The 13,207-nt window shown below is 31.4% G+C and overlaps 1 protein-coding gene across 5 annotated transcripts in view; it reads left to right on the top strand.

Moving 5' to 3' along the window:
• The window catches only part of Ptpmeg2 (Protein tyrosine phosphatase Meg2), a 326,150-nt gene that overhangs the window by 146,767 nt on the left and 166,176 nt on the right, over positions 1–13,207 (top strand). The window lies entirely within an intron of this gene.

The following is a 13,207-nucleotide window of genomic DNA, read 5'->3' as shown; positions in this document are numbered from 1 at the left end:
AAAGTGAACTTATCCGAAATTTTCATATTCAAACCTGATATACATCTGGTAGATATATTAGGGTGTGTAAAGTATGGACCACGTCGATCGCTCCCTTCAAGAGTAGACCTCACTGCCTGAAATTGAACCAGGATATTCAGAGGGTGTAGATCCGGGATCACGTTCAAAGCAGCCTTAGAGATGATTTTGATGGCCAGTCAGTGCATGACTTGTGGTCTGAGCCCCCTTTGGGCAAAGCAGTTCTTGCTAGAGTTAAGTGCAATAAAAACTCTCCTTGAGGCGATATTAGGAGTTCCGTTATTCTCCATTGTCAAGGGCCAGTTTGATTATTGTACCAGAGCACCTTATAAAAGACCAGACTAGGTTGTTAGAAATTTAGCACTTATCAGCACTATTACATCATCAGCACAAGCCACTACGAGCCTTTGTACCCTAAAAATATTTTTAAAAATCCACGAGCCTTTGTAGATGACCTAAAAATATTTTTAAAAATCCACGAGCCTTTGTAGATGACCTAAAAATATTTTTAAAAATCCACGAGCCTTTGTAGATGACCTAAAAATATTTTTAAAAATCCACGAGCCTTTGTAGATGACCTAAAAATATTTTTAAAAATCCACGAGCCTTTGTAGATGACCTAAAAATATTTTTAAAAATCCACGAGCCTTTGTAGATGACCTAAAAATATTTTTAAAAATCCACGAGCCTTTGTAGATGACCTAAAAATATTTTTAAAAATCCACGAGCCTTTGTAGATGACCTAAAAATATTTTTAAAAATCCACGAGCCTTTGTAGATGACCTAAAAATATTTTTAAAAATCCACGAGCCTTTGTAGATGACCTAAAAATATTTTTAAAAATCCACGAGCCTTTGTAGATGACCTAAAAATATTTTTAAAAATCCACGAGCCTTTGTAGATGACCTAAAAATATTTTTAAAAATCCACGAGCCTTTGTAGATGACCTAAAAATATTTTTAAAAATCCACGAGCCTTTGTAGATGGCCTAAAAATATTTTTAAAAATCCACGAGCCTTTGTAGATGACCTAAAAATATTTTTAAAAATCCACGAGCCTTTGTAGATGACCTAAAAATATTTTTAAAAATCCACGAGCTTTTGTAGATGGCCTAAAAATATTTTTAAAAATCCACGAGCTTTTGTAGGTGGCCTAAAAATATTTTTAAAAATCCACGAGCTTTTGTAGGTGGCCTAAAAATATTTTTAAAAATCCACGAGCTTTTGTAGGTGGCCTAAAAATATTTTTAAAAATCCACGAGCTTTTGTAGGTGGGCTAAAAATATTTTTAAAAATCCACGAGCTTTTGTAGGTGGCCTAAAAATATTTTTAAAAATCCACGAGCTTTTGTAGGTGGGCTAAAAATATTTTTAAAAATCCACGAGCTTTTGTAGGTGGCCTAAAAATATTTTTAAAAATCCACGAGCTTTTGTAGGTGGCCTAAAAATATTTTTAAAAATCCACGAGCTTTTGTAGGTGGGCTAAAAATATTTTTAAAAATCCACGAGCTTTTGTAGGTGGCCTAAAAATATTTTTAAAAATCCACGAGCTTTTGTAGGTGGCCTAAAAATATTTTTAAAAATCCACGAGCTTTTGTAGGTGGCCTAAAAATATTTTTAAAAATCCACGAGCTTTTGTAGGTGGCCTAAAAATATTTTTAAAAATCCACGAGCTTTTGTAGGTGGCCTAAAAATATTTTTAAAAATCCACGAGCTTTTGTAGGTGGCCTAAAAATATTTTTAAAAATCCACGAGCTTTTGTAGGTGGCCTAAAAATATTTTTAAAAATCCACGAGCTTTTGTAGGTGGCCTAAAAATATTTTTAAAAATCCACGAGCTTTTGTAGGTGGCCTAAAAATATTTTTAAAAATCCACGAGCTTTTGTAGGTGGCCTAAAAATATTTTTAAAAATCCACGAGCTTTTGTAGGTGGCCTAAAAATATTTTTAAAAATCCACGAGCTTTTGTAGGTGGCCTAAAAATATTTTTAAAAATCCACGAGCTTTTGTAGGTGGCCTAAAAATATTTTTAAAAATCCACGAGCTTTTGTAGGTGGCCTAAAAATATTTTTAAAAATCCACGAGCTTTTGTAGGTGGCCTAAAAATATTTTTAAAAATCCACGAGCTTTTGTAGGTGGCCTAAAAATATTTTTAAAAATCCACGAGCTTTTGTAGGTGGCCTAAAAATATTTTTAAAAATCCACGAGCTTTTGTAGGTGGCCTAAAAATATTTTTAAAAATCCACGAGCTTCTGTAGGTGACCTAAAAATATTTTTTAAAAATCCACGAGCCTTTGTAGATGACCTAAAAATATTTTTAAAAATCCACGAGCCTTTGTAGATGACCTAAAAAATATTTTTAAAAATCCACGAGCCTTTGTGACCTAAAAATATTTTTAAAAATCCACGAGCCTTTGTGACTTAAAAATATTTTTAAAAATCCACGAGCCTTTGTGACCTAAAAATATTTTTAAAAATCCACGAGCCTTTGTGACTTAAAAATATTTTTAAAAATCCACGAGCCTTTGTGACCTAAAAATATTTTTAAAAATCCACGAGCCTTTGTAGATGACCTAAAAATATTTTTAAAAATCCACGAGCCTTTGTAGATGACCTAAAAATATTTTTAAAAATCCACGAGCCTTTGTGACCTAAAAATATTTTTAAAAATCTACGAGCCTTTGTGACCTAAAAATATTTTTAAAAATCCACGAGCCTTTGTGACCTAAAAATATTTTTAAAAATCCACGAGCCTTTGTGACCTAAAAATATTTTTAAAAATCCACGAGCCTTTGTGACCTAAAAATATTTTTAAAAATCCACGAGCCTTTGTGACCTAAAAATATTTTTAAAAATCCACGAGCCTTTGTAGATGACCTAAAAATATTTTTAAAAATCCACGAGCCTTTGTGACCTAAAAATATTTTTAAAAATCCACGAGCCTTTGTGACCTAAAAATATTTTTAAAAATCCACGAGCCTTTGTAGATGACCTAAAAATATTTTTAAAAATCCACGAGCCTTTGTAGATGACCTAAAAATATTTTTAAAAATCCACGAGCCTTTGTAGATGACCTAAAAATATTTTTAAAAATCCACGAGCCTTTGTAGATGACCTAAAAATATTTTTAAAAATCCACGAGCCTTTGTAGATGACCTAAAAATATTTTTAAAAATCCACGAGCCTTTGTAGATGACCTAAAAGTATTTTTAAATATCCACGAGCCTTTGTGACCTAAAAATATTTTTAAAAATCCACGAGCCTTTGTGACCTAAAAATATTTTTAAAAATCCACGAGCCTTTGTGACCTAAAAATATTTTTAAAAATCCACGAGCCTTTGTGACCTAAAAATATTTTTAAAAATCCACGAGCCTTTGTAGATGACCTAAAAATATTTTTAAAAATCCACGAGCCTTTGTAGATGACCTAAAAATATTTTTAAAAATCCACGAGGCTTTGTAGATGACCTAAAAATATTTTTAAAAATCCACGAGCCTTTGTAGATGACCTAAAAATATTTTTAAAAATCCACGAGCCTTTGTAGATGACCTAAAAATATTTTTAAAAATCTACGAGCCTTTGTAGATGACCTAAAAATATTTTTAAAAATCCACGAGCATTTGTGACCTAAAAATATTTTTAAAAATCCACGAGCCTTTGTAGATGACCTAAAAATATTTTTAAAAATCCACGAGCCTTTGTGACCTAAAAATATTTTTAAAAATCCACGAGCCTTTGTAGATGACCTAAAAATATTTTTAAAAATCCACGAGCATTTGTGACTTAAAAATATTTTTAAAAATCCACGAGCCTTTGTAGATGACCTAAAAATATTTTTAAAAATCCACGAGCCTTTGTGACCTAAAAATATTTTTAAAAATCCACGAGCCTTTGTAGATGACCTAAAAATATTTTTAAAAATCCACGAGCCTTTGTAGATGACCTAAAAATATTTTTAAAAATCCACGAGCCTTTGTAGATGACCTAAAAATATTTTTAAAAATCCACGAGCCTTTGTAGATGACCTAAAAATAATTTTAAAAATCCACGAGCCTTTGTAGATGACCTAAAAATAATTTTAAAAATCCACGAGCCTTTGTAGATGACCTAAAAATATTTTTAAAAATCCACGAGCCTTTGTAGATGACCTAAAAATATTTTTAAAAATCCACGAGCCTTTGTAGATGACCTAAAAATATTTTTAAAAATCCACGAGCCTTTGTAGATGACCTAAAAATATTTTTAAAAATCCACGAGCCTTTGTAGATGACCTAAAAATATTTTTAAAAATCCACGAGCCTTTGTAGATGACCTAAAAATATTTTTAAAAATCCACGAGCCTTTGTAGATGACCTAAAAATATTTTTAAAAATCCACGAGCCTTTGTAGATGACCTAAAAATATTTTTAAAAATCCACGAGCCTTTGTAGATGACCTAAAAATATTTTTAAAAATCCACGAGCCTTTGTAGATGACCTAAAAATATTTTTAAAAATCCACGAGCCTTTGTAGATGACCTAAAAATATTTTTAAAAATCCACGAGCCTTTGTAGATGACCTAAAAATATTTTTAAAAATCCACGAGCCTTTGTAGATGACCTAAAAATATTTTTAAAAATCCACGAGCCTTTGTAGATGACCTAAAAATATTTTTAAAAATCCACGAGCCTTTGTAGATGACCTAAAAATATTTTTAAAAATCCACGAGCCTTTGTAGATGACCTAAAAATATTTTTAAAAATCCACGAGCCTTTGTAGATGACCTAAAAATATTTTTAAAAATCCACGAGCCTTTGTAGATGACCTAAAAATATTTTTAAAAATCCACGAGCCTTTGTAGATGACCTAAAAATATTTTTAAAAATCCACGAGCCTTTGTAGATGACCTAAAAATATTTTTAAAAATCCACGAGCCTTTGTAGATGATCTAAAAATATTTTTAAAAATCCACGAGCCTTTGTAGATGACCTAAAAATATTTTTAAAAATCCACGAGCCTTTGTAGATGACCTAAAAATATTTTTAAAAATCCACGAGCCTTTGTAGATGACCTAAAAATATTTTTAAAAATCCACGAGCCTTTGTAGATGACCTAAAAATATTTTTAAAAATCCACGAGCCTTTGTAGATGACCTAAAAATATTTTTAAAAATCCACGAGCCTTTGTAGATGACCTAAAAATATTTTTAAAAATCCACGAGCCTTTGTAGATGACCTAAAAATATTTTTAAAAATCCACGAGCCTTTGTAGATGACCTAAAAATATTTTTAAAAATCCACGAGCCTTTGTAGATGACCTAAAAATATTTTTAAAAATCCACGAGCCTTTGTAGATGACCTAAAAATATTTTTAAAAATCCACGAGCCTTTGTAGATGACCTAAAAATATTTTTAAAAATCCACGAGCCTTTGTAGATGACCTAAAAATATTTTTAAAAATCCACGAGCCTTTGTAGATGACCTAAAAATATTTTTAAAAATCCACGAGCCTTTGTAGATGACCTAAAAATATTTTTAAAAATCCACGAGCCTTTGTAGATGACCTAAAAATATTTTTAAAAATCCACGAGCCTTTGTAGATGACCTAAAAATATTTTTAAAAATCCACGAGCCTTTGTAGATGACCTAAAAATATTTTTAAAAATCCACGAGCCTTTGTAGATGACCTAAAAATATTTTTAAAAATCCACGAGCCTTTGTAGATGACCTAAAAATATTTTTAAAAATCCACGAGCCTTTGTAGATGACCTAAAAATATTTTTAAAAATCCACGAGCCTTTGTAGATGACCTAAAAATAATTTTAAAAATCCACGAGCCTTTGTAGATGACCTAAAAATATTTTTAAAAATCCACGAGCCTTTGTAGATGACCTAAAAATATTTTTAAAAATCCACGAGCCTTTGTAGATGACCTAAAAATATTTTTAAAAATCCACGAGCCTTTGTAGATGACCTAAAAATATTTTTAAAAATCCACGAGCCTTTGTAGATGACCTAAAAATATTTTTAAAAATCCACGAGCCTTTGTAGATGACCTAAAAATATTTTTAAAAATCCACGAGCCTTTGTAGATGACCTAAAAATATTTTTAAAAATCCACGAGCCTTTGTAGATGACCTAAAAATATTTTTAAAAATCCACGAGCCTTTGTAGATGACCTAAAAATATTTTTAAAAATCCACGAGCCTTTGTAGATGACCTAAAAAATATTTTTAAAAATCCACGAGCCTTTGTAGATGACCTAAAAATATTTTTAAAAATCCACGAGCCTTTGTAGATGACCTAAAAATATTTTTAAAAATCCACGAGCCTTTGTAGATGTCCTAAAAATATTTTTAAAAATCCAGGAGCCTTTGTAGGTGACCTACAAATATTTTTAAAAATCCACGAGCCTTTGTAGATGATCTAAAATTATTTTAAAAAATCCACGAGCCTTTGTAGGTGACCTAAAAATATTTTTAAAAATCCACGAGCCTTTGTAGGTGGCCTAAAAATATTTTTAAAAATCCACGAGCCTTTGTAGATGATCTAAAAATATTTTTAAAAATCCACGAGACTTTGTAGAAGATCTAAAAATATTTTTAAAAATCCACGAGCCTTTGTAGGTGACCTAAAAATATTTTTAAAAATCCAGGAGCCTTTGTAGGTGACCTAAAAATATTTTTAAAAATCCACAAGCCTTTGTAGGTGCCCTAAAAATATTTTTAAAAATCCACGAGCCTTTGTAGATGATCTAAAATTATTTTAAAAAATCCACGAGCCTTTGTAGATGATCTAAAATTATTTTAAAAAATCCACGAGCCTTTGTAGTTATCCTAAAAATATTTTTAAAAATCCACGAGCCTTTGTAGATGGCCTAAAAATATTTTTAAAAATCCACGAGCCTTTGTGGGTGACCTAAAAATATTTTTAAAAATCCACGAGCCTTTGTGGGTGACCTAAAATGTTTTTAAAAATCCACGAGCCTTTGTAGGTAAAATAAAAATATTTTTAAAAATCCACGAGCCTTTGTAGGTGACCTAAAAATATTTTTAAAAATCCACGAGCCTTTGTAGGTGACCTAAAAATATTTTTAAAAATCCACGAGCCTTTGTAGGTGACCTAAAAATATTTTTAAAAATCCACGAGCCTTTGTAGGTGACCTAAAAATATTTTTAAAAATCCACGAGCCTTTGTAGGTGACCTAAAAATATTTTTAAAAATCCACGAGCCTTTGTAGGTGACCTAAAAATATTTTTAAAAATCCACGAGCCTTTGTAGGTGACCTAAAAATATTTTTAAAAATCCACGAGCCTTTGTAGGTGACCTAAAAATATTTTTAAAAATCCACGAGCCTTTGTAGGTGACCTAAAAATATTTTTAAAAATCCACGAGCCTTTGTAGGTGACCTAAAAATATTTTTAAAAATCCACGAGCCTTTGTAGGTGACCTAAAAATATTTTTAAAAATCCACGAGCCTTTGTAGGTGACCTAAAAATATTTTTAAAAATCCACGAGCCTTTGTAGGTGACCTAAAAATATTTTTAAAAATCCACGAGCCTTTGTAGGTGACCTAAAAATATTTTTAAAAATCCACGAGCCTTTGTAGGTGACCTAAAAATATTTTTAAAAATCCACGAGCCTTTGTAGGTGACCTAAAAATATTTTTAAAAATCCACGAGCCTTTGTAGGTGACCTAAAAATATTTTTAAAAATCCACGAGCCTTTGTAGGTGACCTAAAAATATTTTTAAAAATCCACGAGCCTTTGTAGGTGTCCTAAAAATATTTTTAAAAATCCACGAGCCTTTGTAGGTGACCTAAAAATATTTTTAAAAATCCACGAGCCTTTGTAGGTGACCTAAAAATATTTTTAAAAATCCACGAGCCTTTGTAGGTGACCTAAAAATATTTTTAAAAATCCACGAGCCTTTGTAGGTGACCTAAAAATATTTTTAAAAATCACGAGCCTTTGTAGGTGACCTAAAAATATTTTTAAAAATTCACGAGCCTTTGTAGGTGACCTAGAAATATTTTTAAAAATCCACGAGCCTTTGTAGGTGACCTAAAAATATTTTTAAAAATCCACGAGCCTTTGTAGGTGACCTAAAAATATTTTTAAAAATCCACGAGCCTTTGCAGGTGACCTAAAAATATTTTTAAAAATCCACAAGCCTTTGTAGGTGACCTAAAAATATTTTTAAAAATCAACAAGCCTTTGTAGGTGGCCTAAAAATATTTTTAAAAATCCACGAGCCTTTGTGGGTGACCTAAAAATATTTTTAAAAAATCCACGAGCATTTGTAGGTGACGTAAAAACATTTTTAATAATCCACGAGCCTTTGTAGTTGATCTAAAATATTTTTAAAAATCCACGAGCCTTTGTAGTTGATCTAAAAATATTTTTAAAAATCCACGAGCCTTTGTGGGTGGCCTAAAAATATTTTTAAAAAATCCACAAGCCTTTGTAGTTGGCCTAAAAATATTTTTAAAAATCCACGAGCCTTTGTAGGTTACCTAACGATTTTTAAAAATCCACGGTGCCGTAAAAATATGTTTAAAATTCACTAGCCTTTGTGGGTTCCCAAATTAATTGAAGTCTCCAACAAATGTTACGTTTTTGATGCTAATCTTCGATTTATGTAAAAACGGACCAATGCAAAAAAAAAACTACAAATAATTTCACATGAATCTATAAATTTCATCAGTTTCGATGTTTCCTCTTTGTTTACTTTTAAGTTATTCTCAGTATTCGCGATATCGATTTCAACTTGTTTTTTCGTTTTTTGTTTAATTGTTTCCATACAACCAACTTGTGATTTACCGCTAAATTCAAATGGGTGGCAACTGATTCATTCTGTCTACCGCTTAAATGAAAATAATAACAAAGAAACAAAACAAGAGAAAAAACCAAGTGGCTCATAAACACTCTGCTGTCATTTTTATTTATATTTTTGCCGGTGTTAATTACTTTGAAAAATTTAAATATATATGAATTTTTGACTTCTATAAATCATTGGCTCATTTTCAGAAATGAATTATGACACCATTACCACAACTGGTAATGAATGGAATTTTTGTTTTGTTAAAAAAATTAAAATAAATAAATGCATTTATATGGAAAATTTTCACAATATGATGAAGATGTCAAATTATTAATTGAAAACTAAACGGTAGAGAGGGATTTTGAATATAGTAAAACAGCATGGTTTACATTAACTCCCCAAACCTGGTGTTGGAATATAAATTTTCCCATTAACTAATGTTTTTTACGTTACTGCTGGTGTTGTGCTGCTGCTGCATTACTTATTGTCATCCCAATTACTATTTTACGCTTATAATGATGAGTTTTTTGTTTTAAAATAATGAGCTCATGATTTATTTTTCACATGTTTTTTGTTGTTTGCATTGCTACTGATTTCATGCTTCTCTCTTTACCAGCCATAACTCTGCAACCAGAATTTAGGTTAATTGCTGGAATTAATGTAAAAATCCCCATAATTATATTTTTGTCATTTTGTTTTGTATTACGTGGGGAATTACGAATTTTTTCTATTGAAATAATTATTAGAACTAAAGACAATTTCTCAGAATGCAATTATAATCAAATACCAAATAAGATGACATGCAAGTGTGCAGTTTGGTTATACTTTGCTTTAATTTGCGCCCTAGTTTTTTCTATAGAAAAAATTTCATCAGTGCCCCAGATGACGGTTTTTTCTATAGAAAAAAAAAACTACCATCAGTGCCCCTGATGATGGTTTTTTCTATAGAAAAAATTTCATCAGTGCCCCTGATGATGGTCTTTCTAAAGAAAAAATTTCATCAGTGCCCCTGATGATGGTTTTTTCTATAGAAAAAATTTCATCAGTGCCCCTGATGATGGTTTTTTCTATAGAAAAAATTTCATCAGTGCCCCTGATGATGGTTTTTTCTATAGAAAAAATTTCATCAGTGCCCCTGATGATGGTTTTTTCTATAGAAAAAATTTCATCAGTGCCCCTGATGATGGTTTTTTCTATAGAAAAAATTTCATCAGTGCCCCTGATGATGGTTTTTTCTATAGAAAAAATTCATCATCAGTGCCCCTGATGATGGTTTTTTCTATAGAAAAAATTCATCATCAGTGCCCCTGATGATGGTTTTTTCTATAGAAAAAATTCATCATCAGTGCCCCTGATGATGGTTTTTTCTATAGAAAAAATTCATCATCAGTGCCCCTGATGATGGTTTTTTCTATAGAAAAAATTCATCATCAGTGCCCCTGATGACGGTTTTTTCTATAGAAAAAATTCATCATCAGTGCCCCTGATGACGGTTTTTTCTATAGAAAAAATTCATCATCAGTGCCCCTGATGACAGTTTTTTCTATAGAAAAAATTCATCATCAGTGCCCCTGATGACGGTTTTTTCTATAGAAAAAATTCATCATCAGTGCCCCTGATGATGGTTTTTTCTATAGAAAAAATTTCATCAGTGCCCCTGATGACGGTTTTTTCTATAGAAAAAATTTCATCAGTGCCCCTGATGATGGTTTTTTCTATAGAAAAAATTTCATCAGTGCCCCTGATGATGGTTTTTTCTATAGAAAAAATTTCATCAGTGCCCCTGATGATGGTTTTTTCTATAGAAAAAATTTCATCAGTGCCCCTGATGATGGTTTTTTCTATAGAAAAAATTTCATCAGTGCCCCTGATGATGGTTTTTTCTATAGAAAAAATTTCATCAGTGCCCCTGATGATGGTTTTTTCTATAGAAAAAATTTCATCAGTGCCCCTGATGATGGTTTTTTCTATAGAAAAAATTTCATCAGTGCCCCTGATGATGGTTTTTTCTATAGAAAAAATTTCATCAGTGCCTCTGATGATGGTTTTTTCTATAGAAAAAATTTCATCAGTGCCCCTGATGATGGTTTTTTCTATAGAAAAAATTTCATCAGTGCCCCTGATGATGGTTTTTTCTATAGAAAAAATTTCATCAGTGCCCCTGATGATGGTTTTTTCTATAGAAAAAATTTCATCAGTGCCCCTGATGATGGTTTTTTCTATAGAAAAAATTTCATCAGTGCCCCTGATGATGGTTTTTTCTATAGAAAAAATTTCATCAGTGCCCCTGATGATGGTTTTTTCTATAGAAAAAATTTCATCAGTGCCCCTGATGATGGTTTTTTCTATAGAAAAAATTTCATCAGTGCCCCTGATGATGGTTTTTTCTATAGAAAAAATTTCATCAGTGCCCCTGATGATGGTTTTTTCTATAGAAAAAATTTCATCAGTGCCCCTGATGATGGTTTTTTCTATAGAAAAAATTTCATCAGTGCCCCTGATGATGGTTTTTTCTATAGAAAAAATTTCATCAGTGCCCCTGATGATGGTTTTTTCTATAGAAAAAATTTCATCAGTGCCCCTGATGATGGTTTTTTCTATAGAAAAAATTTCATCAGTGCCCCTGATGATGGTTTTTTCTATAGAAAAAATTTCATCAGTGCCCCTGATGATGGTTTTTTCTATAGAAAAAATTTCATCAGTGCCCCTGATGATGGTTTTTTCTATAGAAAAAATTTCATCAGTGCCCCTGATGATGGTTTTTTCTATAGAAAAAATTTCATCAGTGCCCCTGATGATGGTTTTTTCTATAGAAAAAATTTCATCAGTGCCCCTGATGATGGTTTTTTCTATAGAAAAAATTTCATCAGTGCCCCTGATGATGGTTTTTTCTATAGAAAAAATTTCATCAGTGCCCCTGATGATGGTTTTTTCTATAGAAAAAATTTCATCAGTGCCCCTGATGATGGTTTTTTCTATAGAAAAAATTTCATCAGTGCCCCTGATGATGGTTTTTTCTATAGAAAAAATTTCATCAGTGCCCCTGATGATGGTTTTTTCTATAGAAAAAATTTCATCAGTGCCCCTGATGATGGTTTTTTCTATAGAAAAAATTTCATCAGTGCCCCTGATGATGGTTTTTTCTATAGAAAAAATTTCATCAGTGCCCCTGATGATGGTTTTTTCTATAGAAAAAATTTCATCAGTGCCCCTGATGATGGTTTTTTCTATAGAAAAAATTTCATCAGTGCCCCTGATGATGGTTTTTTCTATAGAAAAAATTTCATCAGTGCCCCTGATGATGGTTTTTTCTATAGAAAAAATTTCATCAGTGCCCCTGATGATGGTTTTTTCTATAGAAAAAATTTCATCAGTGCCCCTGATGATGGTTTTTTCTATAGAAAAAATTTCATCAGTGCCCCTGATGATGGTTTTTTCTATAGAAAAAATTTCATCAGTGCCCCTGATGATGGTTTTTTCTATAGAAAAAATTTCATCAGTGCCCCTGATGATGGTTTTTTCTATAGAAAAAATTTCATCAGTGCCCCTGATGATGGTTTTTTCTATAGAAAAAATTTCATCAGTGCCCCTGATGAAGGTTTTTTCTATAGAAAAAATTTCATCAGTGCCCCTGATGATGGTTTTTTCTATAGAAAAAATTTCATCAGTGCCCCTGATGATGGTTTTTTCTATAGAAAAAATTTCATCAGTGCCCCTGATGATGGTTTTTTCTATAGAAAAAATTTCATCAGTGCCCCTGATGATGGTTTTTTCTATAGAAAAAATTTCATCAGTGCCCCTGATGATGGTTTTTTCTATAGAAAAAATTTCATCAGTGCCCCTGATGATGGTTTTTTCTATAGAAAAAATTTCATCAGCGCCCCTGATGATGGTTTTTTCTATAGAAAAAATTTCATCAGTGCCCCTGATGATGGTTTTTTCTATAGAAAAAATTTCATCAGTGCCCCTGATGATGGTTTTTTCTATAGAAAAAATTTCATCAGTGCCCCTGATGATGGTTTTTTCTATAGAAAAAATTTCATCAGTGCCCCTGATGATGGTTTTTTCTATAGGAAAAATTTCATCAGTGCCCCTGATTATGGTTTTTTCTATAGAAAAAATTTCATCAGTGCCCCTGATTATGGTTTTTTCTATAGAAAAAATTTCATCAGTGCCCCTGATGACGGTTTTTTCTATAGAAAAAATTTCATCAGTGCCCCTGATGACGGTTTTTTCTATAGAAAAAATTTCATCAGTGCCCCTGATGACGGGGTTTTCTGTAGAAAAAAATTCATCAGTGCCCCTGATGATGGTTTTTTCTATAGAAAAAATTTCATCAGTGCCCCTGATGATGGTTTTTTCTATAGAAAAAATTTCATCAGTGCCCCTG

Source organism: Musca autumnalis, unplaced genomic scaffold, assembly GCF_047663935.1.
Source record: "Musca autumnalis isolate F117 unplaced genomic scaffold, ASM4766393v1 scaffold_3, whole genome shotgun sequence".
NCBI lineage: Eukaryota > Metazoa > Arthropoda > Insecta > Diptera > Muscidae > Musca > Musca autumnalis.
The sequence above is the reverse complement of the archived record's forward strand: the minus strand, read 5'-3'. Positions and strand labels throughout refer to the sequence as shown.